This window comes from Zingiber officinale, chromosome 5B (assembly GCF_018446385.1).
Source record: "Zingiber officinale cultivar Zhangliang chromosome 5B, Zo_v1.1, whole genome shotgun sequence".
NCBI classification, from domain to species: Eukaryota; Viridiplantae; Streptophyta; class Magnoliopsida; order Zingiberales; family Zingiberaceae; genus Zingiber; species Zingiber officinale.
Window position 1 is genome coordinate 77,517,046 of NC_055995.1, and position 6,760 is coordinate 77,523,805.

The following is a 6,760-nucleotide window of genomic DNA, read 5'->3' on the forward strand; positions in this document are numbered from 1 at the left end:
CGGCCCTAGCTTGAACCCAAGCTAGTGGGGGCCAGCCAAATTAAATTAAAAAAGAATTTTAATTTTAATTTTTATTATGCGGAAGAAATAATTTATTAAAGAGAATTAAAATTAAAATATCTCTCTTGTAAAAGATCTATAAAAGATTAAAGAAAGAGATTAGATCTCTTTCCTTATTTGTAGATTGGTGAGATGTTTTATTTTCTCTTTAAAATTATCCACATGTTGATAAAATTAAAATTATGGAAATTTCTTTTTATCAACCATGAAGAGATTTTAAAAGGAAATTTTATTTTTTAAAATTTCCAAAGACAAATAAGGAAGTTTTAATTGTTGATTAAAATTATCCTATGTGCTCTACATGAGGTGGCCAGCCACATACAATTAATTAGGAAAATTTATTTAATTTTTCTTAATTAATTGTTGTCAAGAAAAATTAAGGAAATTTTATTATAAATAAATTTTCTAATTTGCCAAGGCTAAGGAATATAAAAGAAGGGGTGAGGGTGCCTTCATGAGACAACCTCTATTATTTTCTCTCCCTCTTTTCCTTGGTGTTGTGGCCGGCCATCATCCTCTCCCTCTCTTCCTCTTGTGGTGGCTGAATACTTCATCCCTCTTGGAGTTCTTGTGGTGGCCGGATACTACTTGGAGAAGAAGAAGAAGAAGAAGAAGGAGAGAAAGCTAGCATCTCTTGGAGCTTGGTTGATGTTTTGATCTTCTTCCTTGGTGAAGCTTCCTTATTGTTGGCCGAACCTAGCTAGGAGGAGAAGAAGGTGGTTGGTGATTTCTCATCTCGGAAGATCGTTGCCCACACAACGTCCGAGGTTAGAAGAGGAATACGGTAGAAGATCAAGAGGTCTTTCTAAAAGGTATAACTAGTAATTTTTCTTTCCGCATCATACTAGTTATTTATGGAAATAATACCAAATACAAGAGGCTTACGATTCTAGAATTTCGAATATGTTTTTCGATGTTGTGTTCTTTTATTTTTTTTCTTTTCCTTGTGATTTGATTGTTCTTTTCGGTTAACCTAAAGTTATTTTAGGAAATTAAATATTAACTTTCTATAAAAGGTTTTGTCTAGTCGGTGGTGGTTGCTCCCATATCCAAGAAGGTCATGTGCCTCGCCACATCAGTACTGGGAACCGATTATGGAAATTAATATTTAATGGAATTAATAACTTAAGGTGATTTGGGTTGAACGTGTTAAGTTCCGCAGGAAATCCAAGTCAAAACCTAAAAGAACAAATAGATTAAGTTTTGGATCAAACGTGTTAAGTTCCGCAGGCGATCCAAAAATTTAATTTAAAAGAACACATGGTAGCTAGGAAAAGGTTCAGACCTTTGTACAAAATTTTTGTACAGTGGAACCTCTAGGCTTTCCGAGTAGCAACCAACAGAAAGATCTATCTAGCCTGCAGTAAACGGCTAGCAGTAAATACATGTCAAATCTATTTATGTTTGGGGCTTTTCCAAAAAACTCAAGAGGGTAAATAGACCCATCATAAAGGCCTATCTAGTCTACAGCAAACGGCTCGCGGTAAGGACAACATCAAATCCGTTTATGTCTGGGGCTTTGCCAAGAGGCCTAGGAGGGTGCATAGGTCCACCATAAAGACCTATCTAGACCGCAGCAAACGACTCACGGTAAAGGCGCATCAAATCCATTGATAGCTGGTCACTTGCTCAAAGTGACTTCATGGGGCCTTGGCCATTAGAGACTCACTGTCACATGGGAGATGTGAGAGGCATGGAGGAGGTGTGGGGCACCTTCTTGAAGGAGACACGAGACATAGTGTGAACACTAATAATGATGTAGACACATAAGTAGCATGGACAGAGATAGCAGGCAGTGTTGGATGATACCTCAACTTCAGTATCTGGTACTGAGGGTGAGCTTGCAGCCAGCATGTGTAGAGGAGACAGGAATAGATGGTACACGAGTGAGCATATGTACGCGACCATGACCCCCCTTTTAGATTTGCTACTTTGTCAGACATTATATAACGGGTTCCAGGATCACTTTTGTATGTTTGTTCATTTTAATGATATATATTTACCTTTTCATAAAAAAAAAAAAAAACTAATGTAGGGTAGCTATTATAATGTGTAGCAGCTACAGCCGAGTAGCTACTATAAGTTGTAATAGTTAACCGAATGGGTAGCTGCTATACGTTGTAGTAGTTACAACTTGAATTATAATATATTAAAATGTATCAAACATGCGAACAATAATATTGGATATAAAAATGACAAAAGATAAATATAAATGTCTATTAACTAATTTGTAGCAGCTAAGTAGCTAATTGTCCAAGTAACTGTATACGTTGTGGTAGCTAGGGCTTGTACATTGTAGTATAAATGCTAATAATATATATTAGGATTAAAGAGATTTACAACTTAAATTAAAAAGATTTACCATCAAATGATTTGTGGGAAATGATGTTTGACAAGTTTCTTGCAAATTATATAATCAAAAAATGATAAGAAAAGGTTGTTTAGATTATCCAAGTAGCTGTTACAACGTTGTAGCAGCTAATTGTCCAAGTAGCTATTATAAGTTGTAGCAGCTAACTGTCAAAGTAGTTGCTACAAGGTGTAGCAGTTAGCTGTCAAAGTAGCTGCTACAACGTGTAGCAGCTAACTATCCAAGTGGCTACTACAACGTTGTAGCAGTTAAGTGTCGAAGCAGCTGATATAACGTGTAGCAGTTAATTGTCAAAGTAGCTGCTACAACGTGTAGCAGCTAGTTATTGAAGTAGCTGCTACAACGTGTAGCAGCAAGCTGTCGAAGTAGCTGCTACAAGTTGTAGCAGCTAATTGTCCAAGTAGCTATTACAAGTTGTAGCAGATTTTACACTGTGACATATATCCTAATAATATATCAACATTAGAGGGAATTACAACTTAAATTGAAACGACTTACCATCGAATGAAATGTGAAAAGTTGGAGCTCTCCAAATTGGTAAGTTTGTTGCAAATTATATAATTAAAAAATTAAATTTTATTAAAAAAAAATTTATTACTATTTGAAGATAGTATGTTGTAAGTTTCAAAAGTTCTTATTACATCTTGTTTACTTTCGAAGGGCTGGTGTATAATGCCCTTAAAATGATTAACTTGTATAGATGTTTCTATCCAGGTGTCATAAACACCTGGTTGGCGTTCAATAAAGACAACATATTTTTTTCCTATATTAATTAAATAAATCATTTAGAATCACGTATAAATAATATATTAGGAATAGAGAGAATTACAACTTAAAATGAAACGACTTACCAAGTAGCTACTATAGCGTATAGCAGCTAAGTGTCCAAGTAGCTGCATCATTTCTGTAGCAGCTAAATGTCCAAGTGGTTGCTACACGTTGTAGAAGGTGTCGACCTGGTAGTTGTAGCATAAATCATTCTAATATATATTAGGATTAGAGAGAATTAGAACTTAAAATGAAACGACTTACCATTGGTTATGAAATGTGAGAATTGATGTTTGGTAAATTCCTTGCAAATTATATAAGTAAAAACTAGTAAGAAAGCAACTAGAGCTTGTACGTTGTAGGATATATTAGAATTAAAAAATATTGTATAAATCTAAAAGACAGATAGTAGAGTGAAGAAACTTACGATCGAGAATGAATAGGGGTGCTATGCAAAGCAGCATCGGCTATGTTTTCGGTAACAATTGGAGAACTTCCAGCTAGGACGAGAAGAATCATGCGACTGTAAGTTGTACTTAACTTGCAGTGCCTTTGCTTTGCCTGTCGGCAAGAGCGAGCTCAACGGAAGACGATGGTGAAGAATCGAGAGAGAGAGAGAGAGAGAGTGCGCGAGAGAGATTTAGACAAAATGATGACATCATCAAATTGTTTTTATTAAATAACTAAATATATAATATTTTGTATTAGATTACGTTTAAATTTACTAACTTGCTGTTTACGTTTATTGGTATTGGCTAAACTAATTTTAATATAAAGCATTAATATACAAAAGCTATCTAAAATAAAGAGAAAATAAATTAAAATCGTACCGGTAAAAGAAACAACAATTCTATTTTTTTTGTTTTTTAAATAAAATACCAACTTAGCTCCCACATTTGTTAATATTATATTGCATCACGTCCGTCCATCATCGATCATCCCGTCGGTTCCTTTAATCCACTAATCCCTATAAATATGTGTCATCCTCTCCTATTTTTCCATATCATTGCTTCCCTTTCAATGCTCCTATGTTCTAATGTAGAGTTAGGGTTTCCAATAGCGAATCGAAAGATTTCTTTGTCGTGTCAACCGTTGTTTGATCGACAGGTCCTCCTCCAACCGCAATCTTAGGGTTCTTTGCAATTCAACCGCCTTCACCATCACATCATTTTTCCGCCGATCTTCTTCATCGTCACTGAGGAGTCCGGTGGGATCGCCTCTCTGATCGTGTGGTCGGCTGTCACGCCTGAGATTATTCGAATTCCCATCTTTTGCCTCCCTCTTGCAAGGTCCTTCTTGAGGAGGATTACTCGATCGGCAGCGATTACTTGATGAAGAGACGGCGTGATCGACCTCCGATGATGGTCGCCAGTTGGGCAAGGAGTCGGTCGTCGAGCGAAAGTGAGCAGAGGAGCACCCCGATCAAATAGCAGCTGCACAGTGACGACAACAACAACAACCTACTGAATGAGGAATTAATTATAAAGATCAAGAAAAAATTGTAAATAAAAAATAATAAAGATAATCGATTCAAGTGTATCTTTTCTTTTTTTTTCTTTAAATTTTTTTTTAAAATGGATATCATGTAATGACCATTGATAAATGATAATTTATTTTTTCAATAAAAAAAATCTTAATATCCGATTTCTATGTGGCAAAAGGCGAATACGTTTGCCTCAGTGCCCAGCTAACCCGGACGACTATTAACATTTGAAATAATGACTAATACATAAATAAGATATTTACCTCGATTTTACTGAAATTTGAACTCCAGATTCATCCTGAGGGGACTTAATATCTGCCTTCTTGAAAGCTACTAGTAATATTTCTTGTTTATTTTTATTTAATACTATGAGATTAATTAAATAAATAAATTTAAATAATTTATTTAAATTATCGTTGATCCTGACCGTTCATTTAATTCACTAAATTCTATAAATACTTGCCCTCCCCCGTTTCGGTTTCATTGTTTCCCTTTCCGTTCTCCACCAATTGTAGGGTTAGGGTTTCGATTCGTCGTGTCTGCCGCTGTTTGATCGGCAGGTTCTCCTCCGGTCGCCATCTACGCTTCTCGATTCGGCCGCGCTTTTCCTCCGATCTTAGCGGCGCGGAGGAGTCCGACGGGATCGCCTCTCTGGTCGAGTCGTCGCGCCTGAGGTTATTCTGATTCCAATCTTTCTGCCTCATGGAAGGTCCCTGTTGAGGAGTAAGGCGTCGATGGCGATTTCTCGATGAAGAGACGTCGTGTCGACGGCGATTTCTCGATGAAGAGACGGCGTGATCGGCCTCCGATGATGCTCGCCGATTGGGCACGAGGAGCGGTCGTCGAGTGACAGCGTGCGGAGGAGCACCCCGATCAACCAGCAGCTGCACGACGGCGGCGACAACAACCCAGCAACAACGAACAGATGCTTAGAAACTGCAGTGCTCGGATGATGAGTTAATTAGAAAGATCAAGAAAAAAAATTGTAAAAATAAAACAATAAAGATTATCGATTCAACTGTATCTTTTCTTGTTTTTTTTGGTTTTGTTAATGGATAGCATGTAATGTAATGAGCATTGATAAATAATAATTCATTGTTTCAACAAACGAATCTTAATATCCGGCTTCTTGAAACTATTAGTAATATTTTTTTGTAGGGCTGTACATAATTTGTTTATTTTGAAATAATTCATCTTTTATGAGCTTAATGATGAACCAAATAAATTTTAAAATATAAAAAGTTTTGAAGGATAGTAGTAACATCATATTTATATTTGAAAAGGAAATTTGTGAGACTCAATCATTGGTGAAGAAACAAACCAAATGAAGGATGATCAGGACAACAATGAGATTATTATTTGAAACAACTAAGATTCTGAACAAAAATATAATCGGCGGTAAAGGGATATGTGGTTATAGATTGAGACAGTTGAGACAACTTTTTTCCTAAGCAAGCCAAATTCTCTTTCCTGAAATTTTATCATGAAATACACAATGAGACGGATCGGATAAAATCAAATATTACAATTCATATCAAACGATTAAGGATAGATTCAACTGAATGTGACCAACACTCACCACTGTAATAATAAAATCATCAATAATAATAATTTTTCTATTGCTTAAGGTGAATATGTTATAAGATGAACTTGGGAAGAAGTCATGTGACCTGTTACTTCTGAGTTAATAATCAGAGTCTTGTATCAATGGTCTGAGATATGTAATCCATAAAAAAAAAAGTGTTATGAAAGAATTCTAATGAACATGAGTAATTAAGCACTAGATTTATTTATGTAGCAGAAAGCACTAGAGGAGTTAAATAACGTTTATAGATTTTTCACATTTTCCAGAAAACGAGTAAAGAAAAAACGCAACGAAAAGAAAGAAAAAGATGAATGATAGAAATAATGCTAACAAGTTATTTTTGTTGGTGCAGTTGACATCAATGATTAAATCTGAGTTTTGATGAATAATAAATAAATTAAAGTTAAATGTTGTGTTTGTGTAATCTGTCTATCAAGTGTGTAGGATATAAATTTGATGGGTCTAAAGGACCGAGATATAACAGAAGGAACTA